Raw genomic sequence first — 18,744 nt, 5'->3', positions numbered from 1 at the left:
TGCTGGGTGTTGCCTGGGATGAGAAAATGAGTAAGTCATTGTTCCTGTCCTCAAAGTGCTTATACTTGAATAATGACGATAATTGAAGTATGCAAATAGCCATAATAGAAGATATAGCAAAGTAAGTCTCATAAGTAGAAATGAATGATTGTAGGATAGCAAAGGAAGAAGAGATCAAATCTACATAGTTTGGAGGAAGGTGTGGGTTAGAAAATGGGCTTTGAAGGTGAGTGGGATTCCAAGTGGAAGTAAGGAAGTAAGGCTTTCCAGGTTGAAGGGAAAAGTTAACTGAAAAAAAGTAAGTCAAAGCAGGGAATCATACAGATATTAGTTACCTGTAGATCTTAAACATTTTATTTTAACTTAAAACTTAAAACATCTTTTTGCCATTCTTTTGACATAAGCCTTTTCTTGGAGTGTGGGTCTCAGGGATCTCCAAACTACAGTGTGAGGGCTAAATCTTGTCCTAGCCTGCTGCCTGTTTCTGTAAATAAAGTTTTATTGGAACACAGCCTTGCTCACTTGTTTATGTATTATCTGTGGCTACTTTCACATACAAGGTCGAGTGGAGCATAGTTATGTGTATCTTTATCTAGTCTTTCCTAAGCTTTCAACTTGTATAGCATAGTAGTTAAAGCTCTGGAGCCAAATTGTTTTGCCAATTTTGAGTTGTATAGGCTTTGGGCATGTTGTTCAGTCTCCTCCTTTGTGAAATAGGGACAATAATAGTATCTAGTTCCCAAGGTTCTTATGAAGATTATATGAGTTAATTCACATAAAACACTTAGAACAGTGCCTGGCAGGTAGTAAGTACTCAGTTAATATTAGCTGCTGATGTTGTTTTCCTCTTCTCATTTATACTTCATTGCTTTATGTAATACTTTATTAAGTTATATATTTAGAATAATAAACACAATTGGCATAAATTGTTTTCTGAATAAACACAACTGATACCCTCAATAAGCACATAATTTCACTGAGAGGGAGAGCAGAAGTGTTGCTCCCATGATACTGGAGAATAGCCTAGCTAATGTGTGATCAGTTAAACTGGTTAAGAGAGTTCTGTGCAATAGTTTGCTAATAGTTTACTGTTATCTTAAACAGTATACATAGGGAAATAGTGGATTAAAGTTGAAAAGGAGACCAGGGCCATATTTGTCAAATACCTTGAAGGCCAAGCTAACAAGTTTGTACTTAGCCCAGTAGGAAATAGAATTTTTTATTTTAAGTGACCTCAGTCCAGTTTTCCTTTTGATTATAATCTCAATTTTGAATTGAGAAAAATAAATGTTCTAGACTGAATGTGAATAAAATTAAATGACTTCTCTAAAGGTAACAATTTATACCATACTCTTAAGAGTCTCTGATTCTTAAGTCCGTTCCTCTCCTTGTTCCAGTTTGCCTCTGCTGTTGATTCTTCTTTTTGCCTTCCTCACCAGACATGCTGCAAAAGACAAAAAAGTAAGTGTTTACAGAGACAGAATGACTTCAACTAGTGGAAGATGTCAGATAAGTCAATAACCAGGCAGCACCCAGATAACTCTGCCATTTAAAGTTGGCAAGCCAGGCATGGTTGGGGAAAAGGGAGGCAAGAGAGAGGGCATGTTGCTGATTGATGCCTGCACTCCCACATGCAGCTTTTAGCATAAAAAAGCTATTAAAAAAATCAAAAGTTTTCTATAGTTTGTGACTAAGTATGAGAAGTCAGCAAGGGTCTGATACTTAATCCATTAAAGTGAGCAGTTTATGCCAAAAGAAATCTTAGAGTAGGCACCGGGAAGGAAATGCTTTTGAAGTTCCATTGCTTTGAGTAATATCATTTCATGATTTAGGTAACATCCCCAAGCAGGGGGAGGGGGGGCCATCCTTAGGAATACAAAGCCCTGCAGAGAAGGAAAGGGTTGAGAAGGGTCCACCCTACCTCTTTTCCTTTGCACAAAGGCCCTAGGCTTTTGTATACAACCTGCTTTTGTAGGCTGAGGACATTGTGCAATACAGCATAATGACATAGAAACCTGCATTACAAAAGTAAATAAGAGAAATGATTTGGGGGGAACACATAAAGAGCAAAACTTTAGCAACCAGTAAAACGTTAGCGGGACCTTTTTTAGCCAGTTTGAGTCTTTCCCTAAATAGGTAGTAGAGTTATTATAGAACTATACAGAGTGTTTGTATAATTTTGAAGCAATTTGGAGCATGTAGAATGTATCCGTTCAGTTTATGAAATGAAAGAAGAGGAATGCTGCTAACTGTACCCGCAGGCACCCATTCCTGTCTCCTACCTTTCCTAATGGCTTTTTATCAGTTCCCACACAACCCTGTGCATAACCTATATCTTAGTTCATCTCATACTGTATTTTAATTATTTGTATGTATCCCTTCTCCATCAGACTGCGCTTCTTGAGGATAGGGTTTCATCATAGTACCTTCACTCAGTAGGTACACAATAAATTTGAATGAATGAACGAACAAATGAATGAATGAATGAATGAAGAGACCTAGTTCCTCGGGTCACACAGATAATAAACCCCTAGAGCCAGATATAGAACCCAGGTCTCCTGATTCCTAGCCCAGTACTTTTCTACCATGCCATGCAGTCTCTATCTGAGGTTTTGAACAACTTTTCTCTCAGAGGGAGGGAGGAGTAAAAAAGGAAAAGGTAAAATGTTTTCTAGTTTCTGCCTCACACCAAATTAATTCCCAGCATTCTCCACAGGCAAACCAACAACACTGTGATATAGACGATTGAAATCCCGTATAATATAACTAAATGGAAGGTTTAGCAAGGGGGACCTTTGTCTGCCTTTGATTATAACAAAGAGGCATTTAAAACAATGCTTTGCCAACCTATACATATCTAACTAGCTAGTGTTCTTTAAATCAGGCTATAAGAGTCTGTGTGTTTTAAGTGACATGAAAGTGAGCCCTATGTGTGACTCGGACATCTAATTTCAGAGATTAATTTTGTCCTCTAATGAGAAAGCAAGCTACCATTAATAATATCTCATATTTACTGTACCTTAGAATTAGGAAGTATTTTGACATATTTTATTTGATCCTCACAACCTGTGAGATTGGCAGGGTGGATATTTTTATATCCATTTTGTAATAAATGAACTAGTACATGTTGAGTTCAGGTGATTTGCTTAATGTCACATAGCTAATGTATGGCAAACTTATGTCTATAGTTCAGAGTCTCTGATGCCTAGTCCAGGGCTGTCTCTACTCTTATCACGCTTTTTATAAAACACTCGGATCTTTACATAAATCATACTTAAGCATTCATGGTTAGCATGGTGGAAATGTGTCAAGACTACAAAAGGATCCAGTAAGAGGGGTATGAAAGGGTGCATCTCGGGATTGCTTTATTCCAGGATGTGGCTTAGCCAACAACAAAAGGTATCAGAGAAGTAGAGTATAGTAACTGGGAGATCCACTCCCCATTGGACTTAGGCCCTTCTATCATTGCATAACTAAAAGACCTTTTCAGTTTGTTTGTTTGACATATCAAATTTGAGTTGTCCTATTCGGACCAGGCAAATAAAAGCTTTTCCAAAGGCCTTTGTGAAGAATGTAGTTGTACACTTGATCTTCTTTGTACAGAAAGGTGAGAGTGGCCAAGAGAAACAGGAGCTTCTATATTATTTGCCACTAAAACAGGATACATAAAGCTCAGAAACCCCTCCTACTTAGCTGCTTCCCAACAAACTATCTGGAGAAATGGGAGGGTTGGGGGAAGTAGCTAGCCTAGTGTTACAGAAGCAACGTACAAGAAGCAGATGTTACAGGTTCAGTTGACTAAAGAGTATATTAGCATCATTATTCAATGACCTAGGCCTCAGTTTCCCCATCTGTAAAATAAAGGAGTTGGACTTGATAATTTAATTTTTTAGTAGGAAATATATTCACATGGTTCACAATTCAAAAGGTACACAGGATGTATAATGAAAAATGTTGCGTCAAATCCAACCTACATCTGACCAGTTGCCTTCCTAGGGATCACAGTGTTACTACCTTCTTATTCCCCCATGCCCAGAGGTAGTATAGGTGTTTACAAATAATATGTATATACTTTTTTCCCTTTCAAAACTTTTTACAAAGGAGAGCATATAGTGCCCCTTCTTTTTTCATCTCATAAGGTACCTTGGAGGTCATTATCAGTATACAAAGAGCTTCCTCATTCTTGTTTATGGCTGCAAAGTAGTCCACGGCACATCTTATAATGTATGTATTTTCATCGCAAGATGGCGCTTTGAGCATATCTCGTTTCCTTCTCAAAATCCTAATGAAATGACTTTAAAAATATAAAAATAAGAAAAAGTATGATATTGTGATTTATAATGAATATATTTTTGGTCTTCATCCCATTTCTGGCTCAGAGCTAACACCCTTGGAATTTCCTAAGTGACTAGAGCTATAAAGATGTCTTTCGTTGATAAGGTAACTTCTCTGAGGATGGGGGCTAGTTGCCTGTGAAGCCAACCAAAGTGACTAGAGGGTTGGAACTTTCAGCCCCTGACTTCCTGGGAGAAGGGAGGGGCTGAAGATTGAGTTTAATCAACAGTGGCCAAATTGAATCAATCATGCCCATGTAATGAAGCCTCCATAAAAACCCAAAAGGACAGGGTTCCGAGAGCTTTGGGTTTGGGGAACGAGAATGCTTCCAAGTGCCACCATGCTGGCCCCAACCTACAAGGACAGAAGCTCCTTTGTTCAGGACTTCACTATATATATCTCTTCATCTGGCTGTTGATTTATCTCCTTTAATATACTTTGTAATAAATCAGTAATCTAGTGGGTAAATGGATTTCCTTAGTTCTGTGAGCCACTCTAGCAAATTTGTAGAACTCAAGGAGAGGGGATTGTGGGAGCCTCTGATTTATAGCCAGCTGATCACAAGCACAGGCTTGCAATTGGCATCTGAAGTGAAGAGCAGCCTTGTAGGACTGGGTCCTAAATCTGTGTAATCTGATGCTATCTCTGAGAAGATAGTGTCAGAATTGAGTTGAATTCTAGGACACCCAGCTGGTGTTGGAGAATTGTTTGGCAGTGGGGAAACCACCCGTAAAAAAAGTATCCTTGGGGCTTCCCTGGTGGCGCAGTGGTTGGGAGTCCGCCTGCCTATGCAGGGGATGCGGGTTTGTGCCCCGGTCCGGGAGGATCCCACATGCCGCGTAGCGGCTGGGCCCGTGAGCCATGGCCGCTGAGCCTGCACATCCGGAGCCTGTGCTCCGCAACAGGAGAGGCCACAATGGTGAGAGGCCCGCGTACCGCAAAAAAAAAAAAAAAAGTATCCTTTATCATTAGAAAACAGAGAGAAAGAAGCCTGAAACTTCGAGACATTTCAAAGAATATAAATGCAGATTGGAATCAAATTGAAACAAATTACTGACCACCTGATTCTTTATAGGTGAAGAACATCCTTCCCTGTGAAGTGAAGTGGATAGAGTTCACTAGCACACTCTGAAAACTCCTAAAATGAGAACAGCAAAGGTTAGAAAGAAAGGTTAGCTATGGAGCAATGGGCGAAGGACAAATCAAAGGATTTGGGGAATTATACCTATGCCAAGTTTAGAAAGAACAGTAGATTAAGAAGTAACGGTAATGACTATGTATCGAGGGCTTACTGTGTTTAGGCACTGTGCTAAGTTGGTGTTTAAATGCACACTGTCACGAGGTAGGTGCTACTGTCATCCCTATATTAGAGGAAACTAACTTACCCTCTTAACCACTATGCTGTTGCCTCAGTGAATTCGTAACAATCCTGTGAGGGAGGCTACTTTTTTTTTTTTTTTTTTTTTTTGCGGTACGCGGGCCTCTCACTGCTGTGCCCTCTCCCGTTGCGGAGCACAGGCTCCGGATGCGCAGGTTCAGCAGCCATGGCTCACGGGCCCAGCCGCTCCGCGACATGTGGGATCGTTCCGGACCGGGGCACGAACCCATGTCCCCTGCATCGGCAGGCGGACTCTCAACCACAGCGCCACCAGGGAAGCCCGAGAGAGGCTACTTTTATTACCTGATTTTAGAGCTGAGGCCCAGAGATATTAAGTAATTTGCCCAAGGGCCCACAACCAGAAAGTGCAGTTTTACTAGTTAGAGAATAACTTCCTTGCATACTTGGAAAGCCGCCATAAAAAAGAAAGAGAAAATATCTCTTCTGCCCACAGTTTCCTCCTCATGTTTTTTTTGTTTGTTTGTTTTTAGTGACCTATTCAGGATCTCTAACTGAACTCTCATTCTCAGAAATGCAGGAGTTGATGGTTAGGGACAGGCCCTGGAGTGCTCAGCTGGGAACAAATCTTAACTTCATTAATCATGTTGGGAACTATATACAGCATTTTCTTCACACAGAAGGTTTTTTGTTGTCTTATTAGTCAGCAATAAAGTCTGTTTTTCTGATAGTTCAATTCCTGTATTTCACAACTAATCTAGAAAAGTAGAACTGTAGAAGATATATAACTTCCCCTTCATCTGGAACTCAGATTTTATTCACACAGTGGGTGAAAGAAACCTCTCTCAAATCCCAAAGATGAGCCATTTGGTATTAAATTTAGTGTTAGCCCAGAAAGTTCTTTGATTAGTAGGTGGTGGTGTGTGTAAATTCTAAGTGAGACTGGGCAATCTTTGTGCCCTTTTGGAATATCAGAATAAACAAATGTCTTATTTTAGTTCCTGGTTGAATCTTGACTTTCTTTCTTTTGTTTTTTTTTTTTTTATCTCCCTCTTCTTAAACATACAGTCGTTAGAGCCTGTATACTATATCTATGTTGTACATCTCTGTAATTCAGAACTTTGGTTCTCAAATTTTAGAGCGCATAAGAATTGCCTATATATCTGGATATATACCTAGAGTCTGAGACCCCATTCCCTGAGAGGAGATTCAGTAGTCTGGAGTGGGGTCCGTAATTTTCATTTTTAGCCAAACATCTCAAATAATTCTGATTCAGGCGGTCCTTGGACCATACTTTGAGAAACCCTTGAGTTAGGAGGGAAGCAATTATCATTTATTATTTACTATGTATGTTATTAATGTGCCAGTCGTTTTCATATATATTTTTACATTTGATGTTCAAAAAAATTGTGAGATTTTATTAACCCAGGTTTCTGTGTATGTATTATCCCCACAAAGTTTTAGTAACTTGTTCTGAACTCCAAAGATGGCATGGCATTATGATACTCAGCAGTGACTCCAAGAACCAGGAGGGCTGTTGCTCTTAGTATTTCTGCTTTAGGTATTTCTCAGAAGAGATGATTGTATAAGATTGGTGAATTGGAATATATTAGAAAGTGATAGGAACAGTCTGTTAAGTTAAAGCCACTGAAATGTTGGAATGTCTAAAGCATATCATCTAATATTCAGAATGTTCCTAGAAAAGACAAGTATGCATTTGTTCTTCTTTGAAACGATATTATACACACCTAAACTTTTCTAATTGAAATAGGCCCTAAAGATGAGTTATGCTATTTCTTCACTAAGGAAATTGTGACCATAAAGATTAAATTGCTTAGTGTAATGGAAACACCCGGGCTAGAACCCGGGTCTTATTTTCTTTCGAGTTGTAATAATTATAAAGGTTAAGGTAGGCTACAACCCATACGTTGCCTGAGAATTACTCAGAAGACTATTGAATCAACGGTTGAGAGTGATGACTCTTTGTGACATTCACCATTTGAAAGTTCACACAGAGGCATAATAATTAAATGTGTTCTGGTATTTTAAAGGAGTAGAATAAATGGTGACTTTTTTTAACGGTGACATTTTTATGAGCTATTCTTTAAAAGTTCTGTTTCTGACACTGAAAATATATAGTAGAATGGCATTTGGGGCTTTTGTGAATTTTAATGGAATGCTGAAATGTGGCCTGAAGCTCCGGCTATGTGGAAGTCCATTCTCACTTAGAGCTACAGAGGCAGAGCAGCCAAGAATACTGCAGGTCATAGTTTTAACACAAATTGTAGGCCATAGCATGGTGTAAAGTGTTGCAAGACACAACTACTCTGGAGGTAGATAACAACTAGATTTAGCTCCTCCTGGACAACTTAATGGGGTTTATAGACTTGACAGTGCCCTTGGATAACTTGATCTTTGTTTACCCCAAATGTAGGGAATATTCACTTGTGCCTCCCAATAGAAATAGGTCTACATTTCTTTCTAAGTTCCCTAAAAACTATAACTGTTTCCTTATCTCAATTTTTCAGAATTGCCCCCATAAAGTAAAATAGCTACCTTTGTGTTAAGAGACAGGGACGCAAGTAGTTGGGTAGAAGTACAATGATACAAGTAATAGGTCACCGGACTTGAGGTCAGAATCTGGATTCTAATTGCAGACTGCCTCGAGACTGACTGACACGTGACCTTGGCTAGTCAGTTAATCTCATGTACCTCAGTTTTCCAGCTGTAAAATAAGCAGCCATTCTTGTTTAATCGAGGCCTGTCCTTCATGTGGAGTTAGGTCTAGAAACACACTACATTGTGGTAGCTCAGCAGAAAAACCTGAGAACATGCCAGAAGAGAAAATGAAGTTACTATTGGGCCCAGACTTAAAATCATTCAATCAACAAATATTTATTGAATACAAACGTAAAAGGTGTATTAGATTGCACATAGCCTAACGTAGGCCTTAGAATGCATTCCATAAACAAGATGTGAGTAGTTTTCTTCAGCCTTGTTTTTGAGCACTCATAGAACATAATAATAACAGTAACTCACAGAGTAATAATAATGCTTTTATGTATGTTATATGGTCTTTTTTTCTCTCTCAGTATTTCTTGCCATTCATTATCTTATTTGAATCATACAATAACCCTAAAGGAGAACAAGACAGATGTTATCTCATTCCCCTGAGTTTCGGATGAGAGGCTAAAACTCAGAGATCAATAGTGGCTCTCAAAGAAGTAGGGTGATTCTGCCCCCCAGGGGATATTTGGCAAAGTCTGGAGACATTTTGGATTGTCACACATGGGACAGTGCTACTGTCATTCAGTGAGTAAAGGCTAGGGATACTTACTGTTAAACATCCTACAGTGCACAGGACAGCTCATACAGCAAAGAGTTATTCAGCCCCAAATGTCAATAAGGCTAAAATTGAGAAACTGACATTGGTGTTTTATCCAAAAGAATACAAAGTGACAGAGTTGGATGAACCAGAATCCAGATCTTGGACTCAGTCTAGTATATTCTCCACTGCCCTTAGCATTAAAAACTGCAGTCACATAAATTCTGGACTTACTGCCAATGTTTCGTGGAGGTGTGAGTGAAAAGTGGGGTTTGTCATATATCACTGTTAAAGGTTTCCATGTATAGTACAGATTGTATAATCCAATAAAAATCTACTAAACACTTGCTGTGTATCTTACAGTCTGCTGTCCATGTCCCACAGGGAGCTTAGTCTACCTTCGTCATATTTTTTAACTTATTGAGCAACTACCAAATTTGAGTAATTTACCCAAATGGTATTGAAATCTGGATATGGCCCCTTTAGCAGCCTCTATGCATAGTACCTACTGCCAACCTAAAGACTCATGGGACTTTTATAGGAAATGTCACCAAGATACTCAGAGAGAAATTAGCAGAGCCAGGATTTGGATCTTATCTGACTCCAAACTCATGCTCTTAACAATATTCAGTAAGCTTAACTCTCTCCTACAAAAGGTGATGTGTGACTTTAGAAGCTTTTACAACCCAGGACAGTCCTTGTAGAATATCCTTCAGTTTTGCCCCTCAAACCATTAAATAACCCAGAAATTAGAAGGTTCTTCTAATCCTTCTAAAGTTTTAACAGATGTCTTTCTGGATTCTGGCAAATTAAAGGATTATGGCCCATGGCTCTGTAGGGGATTTTTTTTTTTTTCCATCTGTGAATGCCTCACAGAAAACTTGAGCAGGAAATATTATTAGGGAAGAACAAATAAAAGCCAGTTATTCTACACATCAAAGTATTCTGTTAAAATATAAATCTGGCCACATCACTCCCCTGCTTATTACGCCTAAATATCTTCCACTTGCCCTTGGAATAAAATTTAGTCTCCTTTAAATGACCTATAAGGCCTTCTTCAGTATACCCCTTCTGCCTCTTTCTTCAACTTCATTGGCCTCTCTTCTCACTCAGTGTGTTCTATTCATACTGACCTTGAATGGCTTTGATTCTTTTCTTGCCTCAAGGGTGCTATTCTCTGCTCTTCTACCCAACTCCAGTAATTTATCAGTCTGTTTAAATGTTGCCTCCTTAGAGAGGGCTTCTCTCTTCTCTCTCCACCTAACCGCCTCCATCTAAATTAGTTCTTTTACTGTTATTCTCCTATCACAGTACCATGTTTACTTCCTTCATATTACTTATCAAATTTATAATTATATATACGTATACATATTTTTTTTTCCATATTTAATGAGGATTCCTCCTCTAGAGTAGGTTCCGCAAAGGCAAGAATCTTGTCTTTTGCAGCTGGCTCCTTGTAAGTAGGTATGAAACCTACATGGGTTTTGTAAGAATTAAATACATTTTGAGTGAGTGAATATTTGTCCAGTGTTCTTCCAGGTGCAGTAAGGAGGTATAAATTAGTTACTTGCCCTCTAAGAACTTGCTGTGTATATGTGGTATTTTTTATCTCGTACTTTAAGAACTGTAAGTCAAATTTTCCATAAGAGAAGATTGCTAGAAAAATTCAGAAAAGAGAGAGAGATTTCTTCTGTCAAGAATTCAAGGAAAACCTCATAGGAGAGGTGGCATTTTAACTCAGCCTTAAAGAATGAACTAGATTGTAAACTCAAAAGAGCAGGGGCCGTATTTTACCTTTATCCTACTTCTGACACATTTTAAGTGCACTGTAAATGTTGAATAAATAATGATAGGATTTGCTCATATTCAGAAAATCGGGGGGGGGGGGCGGGACTACAGAGAATGACACGGCCAAAAAGGCATACAAGTGTCAAAGTACTAAATTTATTCAGGAAAATTGAGTAAATCAATTTCGGTGGAATATTTGAATGTGAAGAGGATGAGATTGGGATAAGGCTGGAAAGTAAATCTGTAACAGAGACATAAATGCCACGCAGTGAACATAAAATAAGTGTATCAATATGAGAAGTTGGAGGTGAGGATACTTATGTGCCTCTTTGCAGAGAGATTAGTTTCTAGGAGTACAACCTAAAATGCAAATTACAGCTTGAGAAATACATGCAAATGGTATCTGGACACTAGTGTAGGTGGGAGTACTGGTTCTATTATCAACACCATCACCAAAAAATAGCAAAATGCAGGCTCCTATGAACCATCTCCTGTACTTGGCTTGGCTGGAAAGAGAGTGTTTGTTTCCTTATATTTCTGGAAGGGAAACATCCCCAGGGATGTGTTTGTGTTTTTTACGGGTTTTTTCCCTGTAACTGATTTCTAATCTCATAGCGTTGTGGTCAGAAAAGATGCTTGATATGATTTCAATTTTCTTAAATTTACTGAGGCTTGATTTGTGACCCAAGATGTGATCTATCCTGGAGAATGTTCCATGCGCACTTGAGAAGGAAGTGTAATCTGCTGTTTTTGGATGGAATGTCCTATAAATATTAATTAAATCTATCTGGTCTGTAGTGTCATTTAAAGCTTGTGTTTCCTTATTAATTTTCTGTTTGGATGATCTGTCCATTGGTGTAAGTGAGGTGTTAAAGCCCCCCACTATTATTGTGTTATTGTTGATTTCCTCTTTTATAGCTGTTAACAGTTGCCTTATGTATTGAGGTGCTCCTATGCTGGGTGCATTTATAATTGTTATATCTTCTTCTTGGATTGATCCCTTGATCATTATGTAGTGTCCCTCCTTGTCTCTTGTAACATTCTTTATTTTAAAGTCTATTTTATCTGATATGAGTATTGCTGCTCCAGCTTTCTTTTGATTTCCCCTGGGTCCCGATGCGCACACGACTTTGTGTGTGCCCTCCAAGAGTGGAGTCTCTGTTTCCCCTAGTCCTGTCGAAGCCCTGCGGTCAAATCCCGCTAGCCTTCAAAGTCTGATTCTCTAGGAATTCCTCCTCCCGTTGCCGGACCCCCAGATTGGGAAGCCTAACCTGGGGCTCAGAACCTTCACTCCAGTGGGTGGACTTCTGTGGTATAAGTGTTCTCCAGTTTGTGAGTCACCCACCCAGCAGTTATGAGATTTGATTTTATTGTGATTGCGCCCCTCCTACCGTCTCATTGTGGCTTCTCCTTTGTCTTTGGATGTGAGGTATCTTTTTTGGTGAGTTCCAGTGTCTTCCAGTCGATGATTGTTCAGCAGTTAGTTGTGATTCCAGTGCTCTCACAAGAGGGAGTGACGTCTTTCTACTCCGCCATCTTGAACCAATCCTCCTGTTTCTTATATTGTAGTAGCTTGGTCCATTCATGTTTGCCTGGAAGGCACAGATGATTTAGAGATTGGAAAGTGGGTATTTAAAAAATTGAGTTTGTCCTTAGCATGCTTTCTCTTAAAAATGATAGCCCTCCATTATTATACATATAATTCTCCATGTAATCAGTTCCTCCAAGACAAACAGGCTTCTCATCTCCTTTGCTCAGCCTGAGCAGCTTAATAAGGTGGAGTGGACATAGGGAAAGATAAAATTTACGGTAGAAGGGGGTGACCTTGAACCAGTATCCGGAAGCAAAGCCTTTCTTCGTCTTATTCTGATTAGAATCGAATCACAGGTTTGCTTTCTGTCTTTTCTGTGGATAGTTAGAAAGAGATTCTCAGGGCAGCTCCTGAGTTATCGTCTTTTTTTACTAAAATAGGTATTCTTAGCCAAGAACTTCTATGTAAAAGAGCTACTCTCACTAATTTATAGCTGCTCTTTTATTCTTCTAAAAATTTGTCAGTCCATGGAGCATTTCTTATTTGCCTAGATCATTGGCCATTCATAAATGAAGGCCCTTTAAGTGTAAGTGTTTGAAGTCGTTTTCCCCTTTGTGTCTCTGGAAGTTGGTTACTTTTGATGCATCCCATTAGTCTGATGTATGAGTAATACAGCCACATAGACTCTGCTTATTATTTGAATATGTAGACTGTGCATAGGTTGGTTTCTTTCCACAAAAAGTGCTTTCAAGGAATCCTGCAACTGGTTTATTATCTTTGCTGTTGTTACTGCTCTTGCCTGATAAACAGTCATTTGTTCTTATGTTCCCTTAAGGTCATTATTACTGAGACCTTTTCAAGGGCAAGCATGGTAGCCAGGCTTAGATGACAAGATGGCTTTGGCCTAAAATGGCTTCTCTTATATCAAAAAGCTATATCTGGCTCTTTTCTCTGGGGACTCCCTACACTATCTGCTTACAGTAGAGCTCACTTTGGTATATGGTGAAGAAAGAGAAAATAATATTGAAATCTGCAAGTAATCACTAAATTAATTCTCTGCCAGGTCTATCAACATCTTTCTCATCTCAACCCAACCACTGACACAAAGAAAAGCAAGTGAGAATTTGTTGTTGTTGTAGATGATCCCTTGGAATTATTTTTATTATCAACAAAGGCACAAAGTTAGAAGAGAAAATGGTAGCCTTAGTTTTATTGAAGGAGTTTTAAAAGGATAAAATCTAAGTTTTCTTTCTTTCTTTTTTACTTTTTTTGATGGTAGTGGTAGTGATGGTGGTGGGGTTTTGGCAGTTATTCTCCAGAGTTCTGTCTTTATAAACCTGCAATTGTAGCAAGTGCCCTATCAACTCCTATCACCTGCCACATTTAGTCTGGGGAGAACTCTGTGTGTGTGATTTTTAAGGTCTTTTCCATTTCCTCTTTTCTTATTGGCCTGACTTATCTTCTCACTACCTCTACTGCCTCATTTTACTGAACTGTTTTTAGTACACTGATACGGCAGAACTTTGGGAGTCAAAAGTTTTTGCCAGTTCTGGCTAGAACCTGTGTAAACCTATGATTTACTCAGCCTGATACTTTTTGGAAATGAAACTGGTGTAAGTATCCTTATGATTACTGCACCTCAAGAGGGACACAAGCCAAGGAAAGGCAGCTAAAATATCCAAAGCATGGTGTGGTTATATTCGAACAATTATGACCACTTTTCTGCCAGTCAATTTGGAGTAAGAATATGAGGCCAGGGCCTAGAGGATGAGTGGAACAACATCATAGCCATCAACGGGAAGGGTCTTCCCCATATATATTCATCAAATTGTATTTCCCTTCCCTGGGAACTACTACGTTTTTTTCTAAACAACTCCAGTGTATTGGCCTTGAATGCCAAGTTATGGAGAGGCACCTAAGCCCTATTTGTTATTGCATTATATCAAAGTCTCCCCTTTATTCCTGCATCTCCTTTACCACCTCCCTCCCCCAAAGAACAACATAAGTGCAGAATTCATAAAGCCATAGGAGAATTTCAAAGTTCACCTATAGAGGCACTTGAAACAAAGCCAGAGCCATATCTCAGAATATCTGCTGGCCCCATACAGGTCATAAAAAGGCAGGATTAGTCCAGTGAAACTTGATCACATGAACATAGCCCATAAGCATGAGTCCCTGTTTATGGTAGTATATTATCTTTGACCTTGAATTTCCCCTATCTGTGCTTGCCAAAAGCTTGTGTCATCAATCATAAATAATGACTACAGAAAGCAGAAGAGTGACTAGATAGATTTCCCTTTGTTTAATGTTTTTACAAATCAAAAAAGGAACATGACCCTAATCATTTTTTTTAAATATTTATTTGGTTCGGCCAGGTCCTAGTTGCGTCAGGCAGGCTCCTTAGTTGCAGCACATGGGCTCCTTAGTTGTGGCTCGCCTGCTCCTTAGCTGTGGCATGCGAACTCTTAGTTGTGGCATGCATGTGGGATCCAGTTCCCTGACCAGGGATCGAACCCGAGCCCCGTGCATCGGGAGCACAGAGTCTTATCCACTGTGTCACCAGGGAAGTCCCGACCCTAATCATTTTAAGAATAAAAACTTTCTGGGCTTCCCTGGTGGCGCAGTGGTTGGGAGTCCGCCTGCTGATGCAGGGGACACGGGTTCGTGCCCCGGTCTGGAAGGATCCCATATGCCGCAGAGTGGCTGGGCCCGTGAGCCATGGCCGCTGAGCCTATTGCTCCGCAACGGGAGAGGCCACAACAGTGAGAGGCCCGCATACCACAAAAAAAAAAAAAAAAAAAAGAATAAAAACTTTCTTCCTTATCATTGAAGTCAGGAAAGACTGGAGGCATTCTCCAAAAGAATTATCTGAGACTCCAGATTACATCTGTCTGAGCTGGAGGAGAGGGCCCATGTGGCAGATGTATGACCACTTCTGTGTAGTCTTTCTGTGGGGTCTAATCTCCATAGTCCCTATGGATTATTGTTTCTTATTCATCATTGTACAATACCAGGAAAATAAAAGAGAATTTGAAGTTTAGACTAAACCTGTTAGAAGTAAGGTCAGTGCTAAGACTCAGAATGGGTATCAGAATTTAGCCTTCTTGCTAATTCCCTAACTTCTGTCTATAAATTGATATTCATTTTTCTAGAGATGCTAGATTTTGCAAAGAATCTGGCCCTCTAGTTAAGCTTTACAATGCGTGTGTTGGGGGGGAGTGTTGGCAGGAACAGAGGAAACTTCTTTTTCATGATCCTCAGAAGTAGACTGAGAAGGAATTAGACCCTTGAATACAAGGAAGTTTTGAAACCTATTTTTATAAATACTGCACCATACTTACTAAATGGAGGAAAGGGGAAGGCAGAAAGAAGTGCAAGCTATATGGCATTCAATGTAGAATGTGCCATTTCATTTTCCATATCTAATAGTATTCAGGGCAATACAAACAAGTTGGCATATAGCCAACTTCAAGTACCCAGCTGAAGTTAAATGTTCCCTAAAAACTGAATAGTGTAAAGCCTTCCTGAGAAATAAAACTTCTCACCTATTTCGTATGAACAAATTTCCATAGAAACTCATACTTGATTTTTTTCTATAGCCAATTCCTAGACCATTTCTCTTCTGTTTCCTTAAAAATCAAAGAAGTTTTCTATGCTAGAAGGAGCTATTATGAACTATCCACATGTGTCGATAGTCACTTTGTGGTCTCAGGAGACAGGATAGGCAGAAAGGGGCTTGCAAGTGGTCTTGGCTGGCATACTCTGCAGGAGAGAAGCTAACAGAAAACTGACATTTGCCTAGGATTCTGTTACAAGAAATCCATTGTTGGGAATTCTCTGGCAGTCCAATGGTTAGGACTCCTTGCTTCCACTGTAGGGGACCCAGGTTCAATCTCTGGTCAAGGAATAAGATCCCGCAAGCCACATGGTGCGGCCAAAAAAATAAATAAATAAATTAAGATAAAGGCTTTTTGTTTTTTGTTTTGTTTTGTTTTTGCCGCAGGGCATGCAGGATCTTAGTTTCCTGACCAGGGATCGAACCAGTGCCCCCTGCAGTGGAAGCACGGAATCTTAACCAGTGGACCGCCAAGGAAGTCCCCTGATAAAGGGGTTTTTTTTAAGAAAAAAAAAAGAAGAAAGAAATCCATTGTCCATCGGCAATGAAAGGAAATAGATTCTATTCCTGCTCTATTTCCTAGTATATTTCAATGTGAAATGTATCCTACAAGATGACATTTCAAAATAGGTGCATAATTTGAAAGGCATTCTTGAGATTCGGGCATATGAATTACTGGGTCACTGATATGTCTGAAGAGATTTGATTATGGATCTTCACTGAGCAGGTGTCTCTGATTGGTAATGAGGTGCCTGAACAATTAGGAACCTTGGGTCTTCAAAAAAACCTGTTGATGGGAAGACTATAAAAGTTTATCAGGGAAATCAAGGGTACAAATCTTTAGTTTCTGGTGCTGTGTTCTTGCCTTTTTAATTGGCCTTTTGCGTTTCATCTTATGCCCCAAAATGAAAATTATGACTGTTCAGTTTCCCCTTCTAGCTTTTAGCCTTGAAGCTCCATGAGGAAAGAGTCTATGTCTGGTTCATCTCTGTATGTCCCTCAGTCTCTTACACCAAAAGGCACTCCACCAATATTCACTGAATAAAAGGTCAGGATTCATGTTGATAACATGAAATGAAATGATCCTTTATGGTTTTCTTATGATATAATCATTTTCTAGACCCTTATTAGAAGAGAACAAAATTTGTGACTTCTACTCTTTATGAGGATGTGCTATCAATTTTCTTGGCAGGCAAAAGTATTTTCATTCTTATTTCACTTTATTTGCTTGGTTCAACATCATAATTTATGATCACTCAGATACCAGTGATCTCTCCATCCTACTATGTTTCTTTATCTGAAAACTGCTGTCCTCTTACCATTTGTTCCATCATTGAAACTATGTGTGTGCTCTCGCTTGTTGATTATTTGTGTGTGTGTGTGTGTGTTTTTTGCTGTTCGCTATAAAACCTTTGTGGACAAAGATCTTATTGTGTCTCTCTTTGTACCTCCAATCTAGTCCCTTTATGGCAATGGTATTAATAATACCAGCTTGTCCAGCTCCCCAATTATGAAGTAATAAAGTGTCTGGCATGAAAGTTATTTAAATTCAGAGTTGAATTTTGATTATCGGTAACTGATGCTTTGCCTTTTCCTTTGCTGGAAATAAGAACCTATTTTTTTAAATTAATTAATTTATTTATACGTTGGCTGCGTTGGGTCTTTGTTGCTGCGCCCGGGCTTTCTTTTTAGTTGCAGGGAGTGCGGGCTTCTCATTGCGGTGGCTTCTCTCATTGCTAAGCGCCGGCTGTAGGCACGCGGGCTTCACAACTAGGCACGCCACAACTTCAGTAGTTGTGGCACTCGGGCTCAGTAGTTGTGGCTCGTGGGCTCTAGAGTGCAGGCTCAGTAACTGTGGCGCACGGGCTTAGTTGCTCTGCAGCATGTGGGATCTTCCCGGACCAGGGCTCGAACCCATGTCCCCTGCATTGGCAGGCAGATTCTTTAACCACTGCACCACCAGGGAAGTCCCAATAAGAACCTATTTTTTAAGCTTGCTGCCATAGTATCATAGGATAGGAGTTGAAGAGGGGAAAATAGATGGCTGAATATTTGTGCTTTTGATTAGACATCCAAGACTCCCTGAATCTGTATAAATTTCCTATCTGAAGTATGCTTCTTTTCAACCTCTTAGTGATACTACCATATTACCCTGTTTCTTTCCATCACAGCACTAATCGCTTCATGAAAGTGTTCTGTTTATTGTTTCTCCATCCTGTACCTTGTCTTATTCACTGTTGAATTACTAGCACTTAGCTCAGAGTTTGGTGCGTGTAAGAGCTTGATAATTAATAATAAGAGGCACACTTAGGCTCATGAACATGAATATCTACTTGGAATTTCTAAAGCACTCTTTCCTCCACAAACTGGAGTTGAGGGACGCTTAAGAGAATCCACCAACACCTCCCTCTCCACCTTCCTCAACTTCCCACTCCCCACCCCAGCTATAGGAGTTTTTGCTCCTTGGATTATGTCTCAGATGGACTTTTGCAGTAAAATAGTGAAGTGATAGTAAAGACACAAGAATGAATGTGCAGGTTGTCTAGACTTAATTTAATAGCGAATATCCAATTTATACCTTGTTTTCAGTGTTCTCAGCTCTAATGCCCTGCTGGGATTGATACTGTATCTAAATTCAGGGCACACTGCTTGCCTAGGGCAGCAATAGACCTTTTCTTCTAATTTAAATTAGCTGAAGGCTGGTTGTCCTTTATGTGAAAATGTATTCTTAATATCCTGATTGAACACAGGCCATCCAATTAGGTGAATTATCTTGAAATACTTGCTTTTTATCTACTGACATTTATGATTAG

At 39.5% G+C, this 18,744-nt stretch overlaps 2 protein-coding genes across 8 annotated transcripts in view; one reads left to right on the top strand and one right to left on the bottom strand.

The window, feature by feature from the left end:
- SLC31A1 (solute carrier family 31 member 1) overlaps window positions 1-18,744 on the top strand; it is a 29,252-nt gene that overhangs the window by 2,751 nt on the left and 7,757 nt on the right. The window contains exon 2 of one of the 2 annotated variants that reach the window (XM_060300596.1): window positions 1,398-1,461. The exons of the other annotated variant lie outside the window; for it this stretch is intronic. The gene's annotated coding sequence lies outside the window, so the exon portion shown is untranslated. The remainder of the gene's footprint in view (window positions 1-1,397; window positions 1,462-18,744) is intronic. 2 annotated transcript variants of the gene reach the window in all.
- CDC26 (cell division cycle 26) overlaps window positions 344-18,744 on the bottom strand; it is a 36,775-nt gene continuing 18,374 nt past the window's right edge. The window contains exons 7-11 of one of the 6 annotated variants that reach the window (XR_011377524.1): window positions 12,176-12,376; window positions 8,384-8,494; window positions 5,394-5,473; window positions 1,922-2,015; window positions 344-1,444 (exon numbers count right to left, since the gene is read on the bottom strand). The gene's annotated coding sequence lies outside the window, so the exon portion shown is untranslated. Of the gene's footprint in view, window positions 1,445-1,921; window positions 2,016-4,143; window positions 4,295-5,393; window positions 5,474-8,383; window positions 8,495-12,175; window positions 12,377-18,744 lie in introns of all 6 variants that reach the window. The other 5 variants (XR_011377522.1, XR_011377523.1, XR_011377521.1 and 2 more) reach the window with 5 other exon arrangements.

Source organism: Globicephala melas, chromosome 6, assembly GCF_963455315.2.
Source record: "Globicephala melas chromosome 6, mGloMel1.2, whole genome shotgun sequence".
Lineage (NCBI taxonomy): Eukaryota > Metazoa > Chordata > Mammalia > Artiodactyla > Delphinidae > Globicephala > Globicephala melas.
Note: the sequence above shows the minus strand (reverse complement) of the source record. Positions and strands in the feature narration are given on the sequence as shown.